Here is an 18,412-nt window from a genome sequence, read left to right as displayed (position 1 = left end):
TGTTTGACATGAACTAATTAAATTACTAATTAGCTAGTTTTTCTAGTATAAGATTGTACACAATAAATATAGGCCATTGATTAATTTAATTAATATTTTATTAAGTCTCCTACCATGATAAATTAATGGAGGTATAATTTGATACCAAATAATTGGTAATAATAGAATATATAAAAATAAGATATAGACATCATTCTTTATATAAAGTAATACACTAGAATCTACATAAATATATGTCTCTCTACATAAATTTATTTATAGATGCATATACATATACACACTCTGCAGTATACACATCTGCTTATATATTGGCCACTCCTAGGGCTTGATTTCAGGTCCTCAAATTTGCCCAACAACTTCACTCGCATCAGACTGGTGTGCTAACTTTGACCCATTCATGAAGTGGGCCATCTAGACCCAGAGTTCAATTCACAGAACTCTCAAAAACTTAATCCTGGTAAAAGAAGCCAATTGTCCCACTTGCTTTCCTTATCAGTGAAAGTTCTGTGTCTCAGGAATGATGGATAATACTTAGGCAAATCTATTCCCTATGTAATAGGATGTAAAAAAATGTATACATGTAATCATACTCTCTAAAATATATAATAAATACATAAAAAAAGAAAATGAATAACTACACTAACTGCAATATGCAGTAAACATGTATATGTAAGTATAAATCATGTATTTAAAATGTATATGAATATTATTTTTTCGAGTGCTAGGGCTTGAATTCAGCCCCTGGGCACAGGCCTGACTTTCTTGTCTTCTAGCACGGTGAGCTTCCCCTTCTCCCACGGTGCTGCAGATTTACCCAGACCCTGAGTTCAAATAACAGTCCTGGCAGAAAAAATGGTGTGAATTCCAAGCCAAGGAGCTCTGATAATTTTTAAAATATTTTTAATGTATATGTGTATTTTCAGTTTGTCAAGTACAAGGTTGAACTCAGGGCGTGGCAACTCTGCCTCAGCATTGATCACCCTAGATTGGGTTGCAGCCTCTGGATCCACAGCTGAACCTGGGTTCCTGGGCCTCAATGGCTGAAAGGAAAAAAAAAATTAAAACGACACAGAATAAAAATACAGAAACTTGCAGATGGCTGCCAGTTTTACATTTGTTTTCTTTTCAAGGTGACCATCCTGGGTCTGAATGACACAGATGAAAAATGTTCATAACCTGGCATTGCTGAAGGCTGGCAGGCTTCTAAGGAAGCCATAGGCCAACACGGCAACATAGGCCTTGTGTTCAAAGCCGGGTCCTGAACCCTACCAATGGAGGGAGATCCTAAGAGTCTCCTTCCTATTCATAGGAATACTGATGGAAGGTTATGAATGTGAAGTTTGAATTAGTTGTTCCTGAATGATACTACTATAAAATTAGAAAGAGATTTTAGAAGGCCGATGGATTTTAATGAATATTTGTGACACATTAAAAGAATACTATTAATTACATGGACACAATCATTTCGCAACAGTGATTGATTTAATTAACAATTCATTAAGGATGAAAACAGTAACATTAATTACATGGAAGCATAATAAATACCCAAGAATTCGTAGGAATCTAGCCTATATAGCTGAATAATGTATACACATCTCTAGCACTCTATTAACATCTATATTTATTTGTGTACTGCCATCTGCATGTCAATATGTTCTTATTTTGTCAACCCCTGGGACTCTATCTCAGGTGCTGGGAACAGCTTATCAGCTCCATATGCCCCAGGCAGGCGTGCTGATACTCACCCATTCATGAATTGGGCCTTGTAGGCTTTGAGTTCAGATGCCAGCATTCACAAAAATTGAATCTTAGAGTAAGAAGCCCATGGTAACACATGTTTTCCTTTTCTGTGAAAGTCCTGGGTGTCAGGTGTGAAGTTTCATACATAGGCAAATAATCTATATCCTATGTAATAAATGTAGTAAATATTCTATGTGTAATAGCAGTCAATAAAATAAATAGTAAATAAAGGAATGATATGAAAAATAAAATGAATAACTGCACTAAGCGTAAATTGGAGTCAACATACGGGGCTCGATCTCAGGGCCTGGACACCACTTGTCAGCTGAATTGGCTAGAGGCTGCTATGCTGGGAGTCACCCATTCATGAACTGACCCTTGTAGGCCCTGAGTTTACATCAAACCACTGCCAAAAATTTAACCTTGGAGTGAGAAGTGGAGCATGACACATATTTTTCTTTTCTGTGAATGTGCTCGGTGTCAGGTAGGATGTATAATTCAGATGCAAATCCATATGCTATGTAATAGGTTGTAATAAATGTAAAAAGTGTCATAGATGGAAGAATTGTCACTATAATAAATGATAAGAGAATTGAAATAGTAGTGAATCCTTCTAGGATAAAATTAGGTGCAATAAGTATAGAGGTGCATTAAGTTTAATCAATATTTTATTAAGCATTAACAGAATAAAAATTGCATGGAGACATAATTAAATACCTAATTGGTAGTAACACATGATTCATACATAATTTAATTATATGTAGATATCTGTCTCATGTATAAAATATGTAAATATATATATATGGATGTATGTACATATATATACATACATACATACATCCATATATATATATATATATATATATATATATATATATATATATATATACCAGCAGGTCTGAGATTCAGAGAAATCCTGAGGTTAAACTGGGAATGATGAGGGGAGCCCCAGAACATGCAGTGTCTTGAAAGAAGTCTCTGTGTTTTGAGCTCATTGTATTGAATACAAATTTCCTAGCTTGGTGCCATTCATCAGTGCTACTCAGGAGTTTCACCTATAGAAATACATCCATACATAGACAAACACATGGAAGTACAGGCTTTTTTTGAGGGAGGAGGTCCTGAGGTTGAACTATGAACCTAGGCGTTGTCCTCAAGCTCCTTTTGCTCAAGGGTAATGCATTAAGCTTGAGTCACAGCCTCATTTTTGCGTTTTTATGTGATCTCTTAGAAATAATAGTGTCATGGACTGGATTCAAACTATGATTCTCTACTTCTCAGCCTTCAGAGGACCTGGGATTACAGTCAGCAGCCACTGTCACCTTCTTTCTTTTCTTCTTCACTTTTTTAATTTTATAATTTTTTACTATTGTGAAAATATTGTACAGAGAGGTTACAATTACAAGGGCAAGATAGTTTCCAATACTATCTCTTCCCCTCTCCACCCTCTACCCCCAGCCCCCTACTACCACCATCCCCACCCCCACCCCGCACCCCACCAAAGTTGTAAAGTTCATTTTTCGACATAATGTCTTGTATATCTCATTGTTGTAATGGGTCCACCTGTAAACCTATTTAAACAGTTTGTTTTTTCCCTTCCCCTCCAAAAATTATATCAATATCAAATACAGTGAAAGCAGGGCTTATACCCTGGGGGAGGTACATACAAAGCAACAAAGAAATATGTTGGAAAAAAATTGCAAGAAAAAACAAAATATTTGAATCCTTATCTTGGGGTTCATTTCGCCTAATATCAACTTTTCTGAGAGTTTCCCTTTGTCTCAGACATATACTAGTTATTGCAAATAAGGGAAACCATGGGACTTATATTTCTTTGGTCCAGGCTTACTTCACTTAATATAATTTTTTCCAAGTCTTCCCATTTCCTAACAAATGGGGATGTGACATTGTGGCTTAACTGGTAGAACACTCACCTTGACTGAAGAACTGAGCGAAAATGACCAGGCCCAGTGTTCAAGCCCCACGACAAACAAATTTTTTTAATAGAAATTTACTTCTTTAATTTTATAATCTGGACAATCTGACTTCTTAACAGGGTTATTCCAATGGTTTGAATTTATAAGTAAACTATCCAATGTTTATTAGAGCTGTTTTCACTGAGAATGATTTTCTCTCTTCATCTCACCCTCTGGTCTGAGGCCAAAAGTGAGAAATGAGTGTCACAGTATTTGGGACCAAATATCCACAGGACATGCCAGTTCTGCCACTTAGCATTGAGCTGAGGTAAATTTACTGTCTCAGGATGACAGGAACGAAAGTTGGAGTGATCCTCATACTGTCTGCATTTCTCATTTTACCTATAAAATGATCTAATAATTATGAGTGTTTTGTGTCTCCAACCTGAATTATCTAGAACCCACTAGTAGCATCTTCATGTTTCCATTTTTCTCTAGTACATCTTGAGATTTAGACTAAGAGTTTCTGTGGAGCAGCTCCTCAGCAAATCCCTGAGAAAAGCTACTTGAAACCTCCTCAGGAGATAGTCATTCAAAGCCATCTGAACAGGAAAGTCTGTGAGACTCTTGTCTCCAATAAAACACCAGAGAACCAGAAGTGGAGCAGTGGCCCAGGGGGTAGAGCTCCAGCTTTGAGAGAGAAAACCGAGCAGGAGATACAAGCCAGACCAGGCAGGAAAGCCTGAGAGTTGTTTATGTCCAATTAACGACCAGATGGCTCAAAGTAGAGCTGTGGTGGTGGTAGAGCCTCAGCCATGAGCAAAACATCTCAGGAACACATCAGGGCCTGAGTTTAAGCCTTGGGGTGGCTACAAAAATCAAAAAGAGCAGGCCAAGTTAATGTATCAGTACCTACTTATGTGTGTATACATATTACCTCCCCGAGTGCAAACAGACCTATGCAATTCTTCTGCTTTTATTTACTGGTTTAGTTTTCAGATATGGTAGTTGCTCACACTGCATCATTCTCTTCATTTCAGGCCATTTCTTTTCTCTTCCAGGTTTCCAGGCCTGTGTCCTTATATGATGCACACTTAAGCTCTCAGCAGCCTTTATTTACATTTTATTATGAGGCCAAGGCAGCAACAGTCACAAATCAGGTAGAAGAATGGAAGATCAGGATTTGTAGAAGTAACCGGTATTCAGAAAATTAAACTTGGGAACATGAAATGATTGCATACTTATGTATAAACTACCATTAAGAAACAATGAGGAGGCTGGGAGTATGGATTAGTGAGAGAGTGCTTGCCTAGCATGCAAGAAGGCCTGCGTTCGATTCCTCAGATGCACATACACAGACAAGGCCATAATTGTTACTGTGGCTCAAAGTAGCAGAGTGCTGTAGACAGTGCTCAGACCTTAAGTTCAACCCAAGAATTGGCAAAGAGATAACTAGTTAGGTAGGAAGAAAGAAAGAAAGAAAGAAAGAAAGAAAGAAAGAAAGAAAGAAAGAAAGAAAGAAAGAAAGAAAGAAAGAAAGAAAGAAAGAAAGAAAGAAAGAAAGAAAGAAAGAAAGAAAGAAAAGTAGAAAGAAAGAGAGAAAAGTAGAAAGATAGATAGGTAAAAAGATAAGATAGGTAGAAAGATAGATAGAAAGTTGATAGATGAATCTTGTCTTAGATATCTTGAGGAAAGAAGGGAACACTTCCCAATCATGAGGCCTTCTGCAGTGTGCCAGGAAACCAGCATCGCCTTCACATAACCACAGAGCAGGAAGACTGTCTCTGTCCCATTTCTCAGGCAGCCAAGGGCTGCAAAGTCAAGAGGGCAGAGCCAGTTTCTAACTCAGGTGCCTGGAGACAGAGGAGAAACAGCCCTGCCTCTCCTTGGACTGGGGATTTGCATTAATGATGTGGAGAATGAAGCAAGGAGAATAGACTGGCAGAGGTAGAAGAAGGGTCTTCAATCCTGACAGATGGAGAGTCAAAAACCCAATCCCTAAGACCAGAGAGCAGGGTTTTCTTCTCTGTTCCTCCCTTCTCCCCCACTAAACTGGCTCTGTATTAGTTCACGTGAAGGAGGAAGATTAATTAGTCATTGTTTGAAGGGGCTGAGAAAAGCCTGACCCTGGTGTAACTCTAACAAATGTTTCAGGTTTCATTGCTTCCTGCGCCTGGAATGAATGAACTGGTTTTGCAGCTCACTTCATTGTTGAGTGTGTACATTCTGCCTCCTAATGTGTTCCTCAGAATGGCCCAGTTCCTTAGTGGCTCACAGGCTGGTATGCTCATGTAGACCCATTGGGCAGTTGGGCCACCTAGGTCCAAAGTTCGAATCCCAGCACTGCCAAAAATTCACCCTGATGTGAGCAGCCAGTCATTGCACCTGTTTTCCTGTGCTGTGCAAGTCCTGGGTCTCAGCGAGGAGGGAGAATTCTCTATAGGCAACTCTAGCCATGGGAATAGGTTGTCATCCAGGTCAACACAGTTATATCTCTCTGTTGGTCCTTCATCCACCCTGCGAAAGACAGATGGGGTCCAAGGAAAGAGAAGTGTGCTGCTCATCCATTCCCCAACCTCCCTTAGTCCCGGAGACAATCAGATGCAGTGGGGAGTCAAGGCAAGCAAGAACTTGTTTATTATTACATAGCAAGCCTTTTTAAAGCAAAAGACTTCAGAGCACGGAGTGGGAGGAAAAGAAACCAATCAATCACTGTAAAGGTCACCACATCATATGCTTTTCACCTGGGGCCCAGGGTTTAATTGGCCCTAGTGCTTCTGAACTTTCCCTGCCATTCACGAGCTGTTCAGGCACTGACATCACTTTGCTTAATAATGGTAGGCAATCAGATTTTAACATAAACAACTCGGGCTCTGCCCACTCACCTTCCTCTCAGTGTCATCTTTGCTGCTCATGTGCCCCACATCTATCATCCTATTCTCAAGAAAATACACAATACATCAATGAATAAGACACAAAATAAAGAGAATGACTACATCGAATGCAAGATGCTGCCCTCCCATGTATGGAAATACAAATCCTATGTTTAAATGATGAATTTATGACTATATTGGCCCCCACCAGGGCTCCATCTCAGGTCCTGAGAACAGCCTAGCTCCTTAGTGCCTCACAGGCTGGTGTACTGACCATGACTGATTCACGAGTTGGGCCAGGTAGGCCTTAAGTTCAAATCTCAGCCCAAAAAGATTCACCTTGATGTAGAAGCCAATCGATCCACCTGTTTTCCTGTCCTGTGAAAGTCCTGGGTCTCAGTGGGGATGGAGAATTCTATATAGGCAACTCTATAGCCATGGGAATAGGTTGTCATCCATGTCAGCACAGTTATATCTATCACCATACTCAATAAAATACACAATACATCTCTGAATAAGACACAAAATAAGAAGAATAATTACACTGAGTACAAGATGCATATCACATCTATAGGTAAAGAGAGATCCTATGATTACAAAAGGTGGGCTTGTATTTTGTCCAGTGTTGGGGCTTCAAATTAGGCTCTGGACCAGGCCTGACATTCTAGTCTTCAAGGATGGTGAGCTTCCCCTTTCCCCAAAGTGCAACAGAGCTACCCAGACCTCAGTTCAAATCCCAGCATTGACAAAAGATTCATTCTGTTGTCAGAAGTCAGGCATTGCACATGTTTCCCTCTGCTGTGAATGTCCCGTGTCTTAACTAGGATGGAGAATGCATAGACAACCTTATAACCATGGGAACAGGTTGTCATACATGTCAGCACAGTTATACCTGTCACCATACTCAGTAAAATACACAATAACTCCATGAACTAGACACAAAGTAAGGAGAAGAGCACCGAATGCAAGATGCTGTCCACACATGTATGTAAATATAGATTCTATGTCAAAATTCTGAATTTGTGACTATCTGGCCCTCCCTGGCACTCAATGTCAGGTCCTGGGAACGGCCTATCTCCTTTGTTGCTTACAGGCTGGTGTCCTCACCTTGAACCTTTCCCCAACTGGGCCTGCTAGGCTCAGAGTTCACATTCCAACACTGCCAAAAGATGAATCCTGATGTGAGAAGCCCATCGATTCACCTGTTTTCCTGTTCTATGAAAGATCTGAGTCTCAGCTAGGATGGAGAATGCATGGGAAACCTTATAGCCAAGGAAATAGGTTGCCATCCATGTTAGCACTGTTATATCTGTCACCATTCTCAGTAAAATACACAATACTCCATGGATAAGACAGTAAATAAGGAGAAGAAGTACACCAAATGCAAGATGCTGTCCACACATGTATGTAAATATAGATCCTATGTTTAAATAATGAATTTATGACTATTGTGGCCCACCCTGGAGATCAATGTCAGATCTTGGGAATGGCCTAATTCCTTAGTTGCTCACAGGCTGGTGTGTTCACCTTGAACTATTCGTTAATTGGTCTCCTGCCATTTGGAAGTGGCAGGACCAGGATTCCAAATATGGGCTCCAGCTCCCACCACTTAAACCTCAGGATAGGGAACTCACCAGTCTGTCCAAAAACATCAGCAAGACCAATGATTAACCAGGCACCAGTGGCTCTCACCAGTCCTCCTTGATACTTACAAGGCTGTAATAGGAGGATCATGGTCAAAATCACCCTAAGCAGGAAAGTCCTTGAGACCCCTGTCCAACTTGTGCCAACAAAGCCAGAAGTGGAGTGTGTGGCTCCAGTTGTAGAGGGCTAGCCTTGAGCAAAAGCAGCTCATGCTCTGTGCCCAGATCCTGAGTTCATGGTCCAGGACTGGCAACAAACAGACATACAGAACAATCTGTGCAGGCATCCGGCTAACAGGTCACCCTCTTTTCCCCAATTGGATTGGACAGCTTTCCCTGGGAAAGGGGCTGCTGTCATCTTGATTCTGCCAATTCTGCCTACATCACAGGATTCCAGCCTCACCCACATTATTTCTTGGTTCTTTCTGACCAATGGGATAAAAGAATGGTGGCCACGCCCACATTCCCTGCTGCCCTATAGTACTGGGATTCCCTCTGTTGGTTGACACCACTACCAGCAGTTGAGGAAGCTAGAGTTGGCTGAGTGGTAAGAGACTCGTGGCCTAGGAGGAGAGGCCTTGGTCAGCCCCACCACGTGCCCACCCCTGCCCGGGCCCCCTCACCACCTTCCCCTCAGCACAGCGTTTCAAACTTGGTGCTGCTGGCTCAGAACTGCAGTGCCTCTTTGGAGTCCTCAGTCAAAGGTGCAATGGTGTGCTGCCAGCCATCTTGTGGCCCTGACCTAATCATGGCACCCCTGTCCTCTGCTCTGGGCCTGAGTGTCTACCATGCCTCTTCCATCGCTGCTTGCCCTACCCAGAGCAGTTTCCAATAGCTTCTCCCAGCAGCATATGTGAGTGGCCACCACATAATCCCGTATTCCACTACCCCATATCTCCTCTCCTCCCAACCACCGTGAACCCTGCCTGTCCCATGCCCCACAGTCTGGCCAAGGCCCTGCCACAAATGCAACCAAGGGATGGGGGTAAGTGTTGGCCCGAGGATCCCACTCCCATCCCTAGCAGCCAGAGTCCCAGGAAACGGGGAGATGCAGGGTTGGGTGAGGAGTGGGCACAACAGAGCCCCTGACCTGGATTAGTGGGAGCCACACAGAGGCGTATCTGCACCCTTCCTCTCCCTGGTGGGAACCTGGTGTCTTTAGTCAGAGTTTGAATGCAGCATGTTCACACCTGCCTTCTGGGGTCTTTTCCTTTTTACTTGGGTGGAGGGTGTTGGATTATGAAGATAGACCTCCCCCCTTGCTGTGTGAGCCCTTGTCTTCTGTGCTGGGTCACCCTTTCACTTGAAGAGAGTCCCAGAAAAACCCAGTAGGGAGGTGAGGGTTCTGGTGGTTAGAACTGATGTGAATATCTGGGAGGAACGCTCCCGCCCCAACACACACACATACAATAGGCCTCTTCCCCCCTCCCCTGCTGTCAACATTTCTCATGGGTGATCACATTTCCCAGCTCTGCCAGCTTCTGCTGGTGCTCCCTGTCCATCTGGTCTCCAACAAACTCAGGAGAGGCACTGCTCTGAGTTTATGTGTGTGTGTGTGAGAGAGAGAGAGAGACATACAGACAGACAGACAGACAGACAGAGGCAGAGACAGAGACAGAGACAGAGACAGAGACAGAGACAGAGATAGACAGAGAGAAAGACAGAGAGAGACAGATCATCTATCTCCTTGTACAGCCTGACTGTGCTCAGGTGAGTGATCTGTTGGAAAATTGCAGGTGCTTCATGTTGCCCGGGCTGGCTATGAGCCATGATCTTCATGTCTCAGCCTCCTGTGTAGTTAGGATTATAGGCCTGACCCACCAGCACCTGGCTTAAGTGTAATTCTGATCTTCCTTCTTTCAATCTCTCTCCCTCATAGAAACTGATTTGAATGGGTGCTGGAGGAGGTGGGCCAGCGTCCCCAAGTGGCTGAAACCAAGGTTTACCTCTCATTCTGGAGGTGGGTTGTGGGTCAGGAGCTGTTTCACTCATTCTGTTGTACCAGGTCCATGAAGTAAGCCCCTCTATGCCCTGGCTAGACCGTGACGATCATTCATTTTCCATCTAGCTTTACTGGAGTTAGTATTTTGTTCTATGTACTTTTCTACCAAAAATTTCTATCCAAAGTTATGATACATAGTCACCGAATGAAAATGTAATGCCATCTTAAGAAAGTCATTAAGGGCTCTGGGAATGTGGCTTCATGGTATGTTGATTGCCTAGCATGCATGAAACCCTGAGTTCAATTCCTCAGTACCACATAAACAGAAAAAAAAACATTGGAAAGGATGCTGTTCCTCAAGTGGTAGAGTGTTCCCATTTAGAAAAAAAAAGCTGAGGCATAATTCCCTAGCCCTGAGTTTAAGTCCCAGGACTGGCAAAACAACAACAGCAACAAAAACAAAAACAACAGCAACATTTAGTTAGTAAATGAAAAAAAATAAAGAACCCATACTTGGAATATATAATTCCTCTTTCCATACTGATACCTGACAATAGTCCCTAATTCATGTACGTTACCTATATTAGGATAGTGTGTTGAAAACATGTTTTGTTCATTAGGTCACAGCAATTAATGCCAGGAATATGCTTAGATGTCAGGTGAAGATTAATTCTGTAAATTCAAAGATTCCAGGGTTTTGAGTGGTCACTTCTAATCAGAATGAGAAAGGTAGTCTAAGTGAGATTTGGAAACCTTCTTGGCCAGTCTTGGCACCAAAAAGGCAGAGGCTAGTTAACAGTTGTGACAGAACAGAAGGAATAACTCCAGATGGAAGGAATAAATGATAGTAACTAAGATATAGCAGAAAGTGTTCCAGGGAATCATTTTCGGTTATTGAAGAACTTGTTGTCACCTAGGAATATTCCTCGTTGCCTTTAGCATTCTAAACCTCTTAAGCTAGTTCTTAATCTCTGGGTGATAAATGTATCTCCTTCTATGCTGTTCTTTCATACATGATCTCCTTTGCTTTCTAATAATCTGTCTTTCTCTTTCTCTATGAACATTTCCTGAAACAAAATACACCTACACAGATGGAAGAGGATGCTAATGCAAGGGTCTCATAGCTCATAAGTCATTAATGTAACAAAATGGAAAAAGAGGACATATTTATTGCTACCTCTATTATTCTGAAAACCTGCAATGTCACATCATTTGATTCACATTTCCATTCTTTGTCTACTTAGTGTCATTAACTGCACTAAATGCAAATATGAGCGGGGTGCTGATGGCTCATGCCTGTAATCCTAGCTACTCAATAGGCTGAGACCAGAGGATTGTGGTTCAAAGCCAGCCTGTTCAGGAAAGTCCATGAGACACTGATATTCAATTAACCACCAGAAATCTGGAAGTACTGCTGTATCTAAAGTGGTAGAGTGCTCAACTTGACCTGAAGAGCTGAGTGACAGCACCCAAGATCAGAGTTCAAGCCCCACAACTAACAAAAAAGTGCAAATATGACTTTAAGTTTCCCCAAAAGGAATGATGACATCAACAGTAATCTTTGTAAGCAGAGAAAATAATTCCAAAATGATTCAGTGCACCTACTTTTGCTGAGTTTTTAAAGTTATGGCTTCTTTGCTGAAAATATTCTCTTCTTTTAAAAATTGTCAAATATTAGCTTTATAATAAATTTCATCTTATATTTCTTGGTTTAAGACAGAAGTCCATACAGTTGATGTCACTTGGATTTCTTACTATCTTAGTTCAAAGCCAACCCAGGCACGAGAGTCTGTCAAACTCTTATTTGTAATTAAACACCAAAATATCCAGAAGTAAAGTTTTGGCTAAATTAGTAGAATACTAGCTTTGCAGGTAGGTGGACAGAAAAGACAATTGATCAGTTACAGGGTCCAGCCTCTGAGTTCAAGCCCCAGAGCCAGCACAAACTAAACAAACAAGCAAATAAAAGAAACCCCAGGTATTTCTTTGGGACCCTACTTAAAGGAGTACTGGTCTGAGAAGAGGCTGCTTTTGAAGAGGCTGCTTTTGCTGATCATACTCACTGCAATTTGCTTTTTTGGAATCCTTATTGCTATGGAGAACTCAGGACCAGACTAAAGGAATTGATAACTGAATCGTACAACAAGAGAATCAGCTCAGGAGTGAAACATCCATTCATAAGACACGTTAAAGCCTCCATATCTTTATTTCTTTGCAGTACAATACTTTTAAAACAACATTATTTCTTCTTCTTCTATGCTGGCCTTCAAACGGCACATTGTTTACTTTTGTAATGCTCTCAACTAGAAGTTTACAGACAAGTTTATATGAGTAAAGAAGACACTCAAAACAGCAAGTTTCCTTCAAGCCTTAGATTCTTTTCTTGTACAGTAAAAAGGAAAGCAAAAGTTCACTTGAACTTTTAAATTCCTCTGTGTTCAATTCCTCTCCTGGGATCAGTTTCCACATCCATTAACAATTACTTTCACTTACTTCCAGTAACAATCTATGGTAATATGTTCTTGATCTTGTTTCTTCCAGAGTATCTTTAAGCTATCAAGTGTGGCTGAGGACAGGACTATCCAGTTCAGACAAAGAGAACTCGAAGAAGAAAGATAAGGTTTGCAGCAGATGTAGGTGATTTATAATCTTAGACAATCTACTTAAATCTGTTGAAAATTCTCCCCAACCCCAAACTGCCCTCTTTTAAAAGCTTTGTTTGTTTTTCCCAAGACTGCCCTTCATTAACTATTTAAAATTTTGAGGGATCATATTCATACTCTCTAGAGATTGATGTTTGGTTGTGATTTTTTTTTTTTTTTTGCCAGTCATGGGCCTTTGACTCTGGGCCTGGGTGCTGTCCCTCAGCTCTTCAGCTCAAGGCTAGCACTCTACCACTTGAGCCACAGCACCACTTCTGGCTTTTTTCTGCTTATGTGGTGCTGAGGAATCGAACCCAGGGCCTCATGCATGCAAGGCAAGCACTCTACCACTGAGCCACCTTCCCAGCCCTGGTTGTGATTTTTATGTGTTTTTGCTTTTTGTGTTTTTTCACTGAATTTCAAAAGGTTGTGCAAGTGTGTTACAATTAAATATATCAAATTGTCCAATGCTCCTGGATCAGAGTCACTCCTTCTATCATTCCTACCCCTTCTCCAAGATTTAGTTCTGATTTAACACTTCCTTTATCGCATGTGTACATTGAGTATTATAGCTGTACTTGCCCCTTGTTCTATTTTTCTTTTTTTATTGTGAAAATACTGTACAGAGTGGTTACAATTACATGGGCAAGATAAGGAGTATATTTCTTATCAAGTATTGTAGCCTCCGCCTTTGTTTCCCCTTCCCATCCCTTCCCATTCTCCCCCCGCCCCCCACACAATCTTCCTCCCCCCCACCAAAGTTGCAATTTTTGTTTTCAACGTAAGTACTTGTACATCTCCCTTGTTCCATTTTTCATTAATTCTATGTCTTTACTATTATTCCTCTCTGGTTTCAAATTCCTAATAGTCATTCTGTTAAACTGTCTGTTGATAATTTGACAGGTTTATATACATTCCATGGAATGTCAATGCTGCATATACTTGAACTGATGTCAGCTTTTATTTCCATAATTCATTCATCTGCAATAACAATTTGCAAGTCTGGAGACGTGAAACACCTAGACATGCTGTTATTCTCATCCATTTGGAAGATTCATCTTTAGTCAACAAGAAAGTTTAAAAATGGCTTAGAATATATTCCTAACTACAAATTTTTATAAATGGCTTTGTACAATAGTGTGTGATTATTTAACTTAACATGGGATAATACTTTATTCTATGTATGAGTTTTGGAAAAAGAAGTAAACTAAAATTTACTACTATAGAGAAATATGATAGAAATAGAAGACAGATTTTATGTCATATCTCTGAAGAGTATCCAAATTCAAGACATAAAGTCATATTTCTTACTATGTTAGACAGATAGGGAAAACATAAAACAACATATGATAAGGCAATTATTTGTGACTTTTTAAAATGTACCTTATTAAGCGATGAAATTTACTTTATTAGCTAACTTTTGGGTTTGAAATATGGGAGGCTGATCTATTTAACACATTTCTGGAAGGTACCTACTGAACAACAAAAGTGGTGGGTTGTACTATTTCTACAGTTTAATAAATGGTCGAACCTATTTGGCATTAGTGCTGGGTAAATAAATCAACTCTATTTAACTTCCTCTCTACACTTGAAAAACTTGTAATGTCACTAAATATCATCTAATTGTCAAATGTTATTTTGGAGAATGTGATTTTAAAAAGTTTATTTGAAAAGGAATACATTTTCAGGAGATTAAATATATGTTAACATTGGTTTGAGTGTGACAACATTTTTATAGCACAGAACCAAGTTGTACTGAAGTACTTGTGTTTTGAAGCACTAAGGAGCTTTTCAATTAATGTTTTTCTGAATTGCATTTGACCTCTAAGTCAAGTTTTCCATGACTTGGTAGACCAATTATGGATCTATTCTTCCAGGAACTATTTTTTAACCAATTTATGCTGGACTGAAATCTTTCATTAATCATTAGAGGAGAGGTACTAAAAATAATCTTATGACACTTTGAGATCTTGTTCACTCATAATGGCTGGTCATCTGTAAATTGAAAATTTGAATTACAGTACATTCTCTCAGATTTTGTGATCTCTTCCTTCCTTTTAAGTTGCCTTGAATTTCACAATTGCTTACTGCTAATTTCTGCATCTCAAGATATTTGGGCCCTGAAATATAGGAAATGAGAAATTGAGATGGGTCTTGAATTATTTTCTGTTTCCATGATGCATGAGAAGCAGAGTAAAATCCCTTATAGATTAGAGGAAAACATTGTTTTTTACCATGTGAATTCAGAAGATCAAGAACACTTACAAGGTATCACAAATTTATACCGAAGACATGGTACTGATAACTTTTATATTCTAAAATATTTTCTAAACCTAATTTTTCATATTCCAATTGTATTTATTGTAATAAATAAATATCAATATGCCAAATTATCAACTAATTCTAGTAAGTTTCACTGTGTGAAGTATGAAATCAGCACATATAAATATAAAATAGATAACTATGTATAATATAATAAAAAGGCACATGTTTTTCATTGTTCTGTTGTGGTTAGGGTTTCAAAGGCAACTATGTTTCAAAATATTATTCTATTTTCTCTAACTTAGTGTTTGATAGGGTTAGACCTAACGCTTTACCATTTGTAAATTTATAGCCTGGAAGCATGAGGAAACATGGTGATTAAAACATTAACAATTTAAGGCCTAATAATGAGGAGAAACATAGGGACTTCCACTGCCACTATGAAAATATTTGATGATAGAAAGGCAGTAGTGTAATTCCTGCATGGTTGGATGGTAGACAGGCCAAGACATTAGGTAATAAATGCATATGAACAATTTATTCTCCCCCTTGTCTTTAGCTACTTTTGAAATGGTAGGTAAAATAAACAATTATATTTTGATAAATACGTTCTAGTCTGAACAGTTCTGTCTGAAATGTTCATCTCTCTATGATCCCTTGTAACTAAGATTTGTTTTGTTCAAGTAAGACAATCTAGGGTGTCAGGGTAAGATATTCTGGTTGGTCTGCTCCTACATGGAAGAAGGGTAAAGAGTCAGGGAGATATTTGTGCCTGTAAGACCTCATTTGGGAAAATTTCAGCTGTAGAGGTTTAGAAGTAGCTCTTAAGCAAGGCTTACTTTCAATCCATTAGCTCCACAAAGGTAACTCAGTTGGATAAATAAGTACTTGAAAAAGCCATCACCTTTGGACCTAGCTATAAATTTTTGAAATTACAATCAAATCCCAAATGAAAAAGACTTAAAATAATTATTGACACAAAATATTTCAAATGTGAGCAATCGACTGAACAATATAATTTTTTCCAGTATTCACAGAATTTTAGGGAAATAAGATCAATCGCATTGTTAGGAACAATAAGGTTTCCTTGTTACAAATAGGCACCCAAGGATATAAGCCTGTTTAAAGATTGCATCATTAACTACTTAAATTTAGAGGACACTACATGCTACAGCAACACGTATACCCAAATTAAAATACAGAGATTAACATGGCACTTGCACAAGGATGATATGAAAATTTGTGAAGTATTCCATATTTTTCATTCTTCAGATTCAAGAAATGAAAAACAGTTATTAAAAAGCTGATTACAAAATTACAAATGTAATAATACATGTAATTCATATAATTAAAAGTTAGTTTGACCTCAGTGTATAAAATCTTCACCTTAGAAAGGCCTTTACATAGCATAACCTTTACAAAACTGTTGAAAATAGACAACTTTGTCACTTTCTCCCAAAGAAATAAAACAGTATAAGGACCTAGGAAAAAAAAGAATCTTAAAATGTTTCTATCTGGAATGCAATCTGAAAGGACATACTAATGAACCTATATATTATAAAACAATGTAGAATTTAGAGTATAACTAGGAGAGAATAAAAAAAGATTATGGACATTATACAAACATAGATTATAGAATATTTTAAAATATACTATTTTCAGGCAATGACCAGAAATACTTTAGTTTCTCTACTACTCATTTCAAAAGATAAGTTAAAATTATTTCTGATTAAAAAATAACCAACTCTGCAGAAATTATTATAGATGTATATAAAAACTCTTGAATATATTTTGACATCAAATGCAGGCAATTCACTTGGAAGTATTCCACAGAATCCATGAATTTTTACAGTAAGAGATTGTTGTTGCCAGGTGCCAGTAGCCCATGCCTATAATCCTAGCTACACAAGATGCTGAGATCTGAGGATCTCAGTTCAAAGCCAGCCCGAGCAGGAAAGTCCGTGAGATTCTTATCTCCAATAAACCACTAGAAAACTGGAAGCGGAGCTGTGGTTCAAGCGGTAGAGCACTCTCTTTCAGCCGAAGAACGCAGGTATAGCACCCAGGCCCAGACTTCAAGCCCCACAACCAACCAAATAATAATAAAAAAAAAAACAACGAGATTTCTTTTATTTAGATTGTGAAAATATTTTGTAAGGACATAAAAGGATGGACTGTCATTTTTGAAAATTAAGAAACTTAACCAAACCATTAGGACTGAGGAGAACAATTTGTACAGCCTTCCACAACTTCAAAGATGTAGTGATACATACTTTTCCTTTTGGCCATATCAAATGCAGTTTCTTCCAAGTTGTTCTTCAGGCCTGGATTGACATAAGGGTTCAACAGAAGGATATCCAAAGTATCTTTGCTATCTCAATTCTCATCATCAAGATGCAAGGGGGTCAAGAGGCTTTTAGTTTTGGCATTGGTATCTGCATCATGATGAAGTAAAAAAGAAGCCACACTGGTATTATTCCAGATATATGCATTGTGCTGGGGTGTCCAGCCATCTATAGTTACTGCATCTGTCGCTGAGCCACCAACTCATGGACAATGTCTAAGTGTCCACTTTAGGCTTCCTGATGAAGTTGGGTATATTCATCGTCATCCCTAGTATTCACATGAGTGGCCTTTTAGGAAAGTAGTCTCCACACTGTAGTAAGCTGATTATTTTCAGCAGCCCAAAGAAAAAATTTGTTTGGATCCTTCTCCATTTAATTGATATCATTCCTCACTTGTTCATCTTGTTCCTCATTTTCATCATAATTGCCTAACCAGAGACTTTGAATGCCAATGGGAATAAGGTGTCCATGTATTTCCCTACATAGATTGAACTGGTCAGAAATATCCAGTGAATTTTCTGCATATGTTTTTTCACCATGATTTCTATTCTCTTTTTCCATTATTACTACTCAAAATTATTCTAACTTGAGAGTAGGGAATTTATGGAGAGCAGAGGAAAGATGTTCCTCAATATTAAAAGGTACAGACTCAAAATGAGGACCATGGGTGTCTTTATGTGCAGCTTATTCTAGGAATTAGAAAATATGAAATAATGACTTCTATAAAAATGATCTGGGAAATGTCAGAGCAGAAAGTGAAATGAGGAAACCAAAAACATAAAAGCAAAATAAATTAGGATAATTATGTAACAATAATATTATGCTGATTCTGAACTGCTGTTTGTTTATTTTTGGGTCCGGGCGTGGGGCCTGAACTCTGGGCTTGGGCGCTGTCCCTCAGCTCAAGGCTAGCGCTCTACCACTTGAGCCACAGTGCCACTTCCGGCTTTTTTCTTTTTGCTTATGTGATGCTGAGGAATAGAACCCAAGGCCTCAGGCATGCAAGGCAAGCGCTCTATCACTGAGCCACCTTCCCAGCCTGAACTATT

The 18,412-nt window shown here is 39.2% G+C and overlaps 2 pseudogenes; one reads left to right on the top strand and one right to left on the bottom strand.

The window, feature by feature from the left end:
• Positions 1 to 16,183: 16,183 nt before the first annotated feature.
• On the top strand, positions 16,184 to 16,280 carry LOC122098987 (annotated as a pseudogene).
• A 949-nt stretch (positions 16,281 to 17,229) lies between these two features.
• LOC122098970 lies at positions 17,230 to 17,924 on the bottom strand (annotated as a pseudogene).
• Between the last annotated feature and the right edge of the window lie 488 nt (positions 17,925 to 18,412).

This window comes from Dipodomys spectabilis, unplaced genomic scaffold, assembly GCF_019054845.1.
Source record: "Dipodomys spectabilis isolate Male_0828 unplaced genomic scaffold, ASM1905484v1 ptg000498l, whole genome shotgun sequence".
NCBI lineage: Eukaryota > Metazoa > Chordata > Mammalia > Rodentia > Heteromyidae > Dipodomys > Dipodomys spectabilis.
The sequence above is the reverse complement of the archived record's forward strand: the minus strand, read 5'-3'. Positions and strand labels throughout refer to the sequence as shown.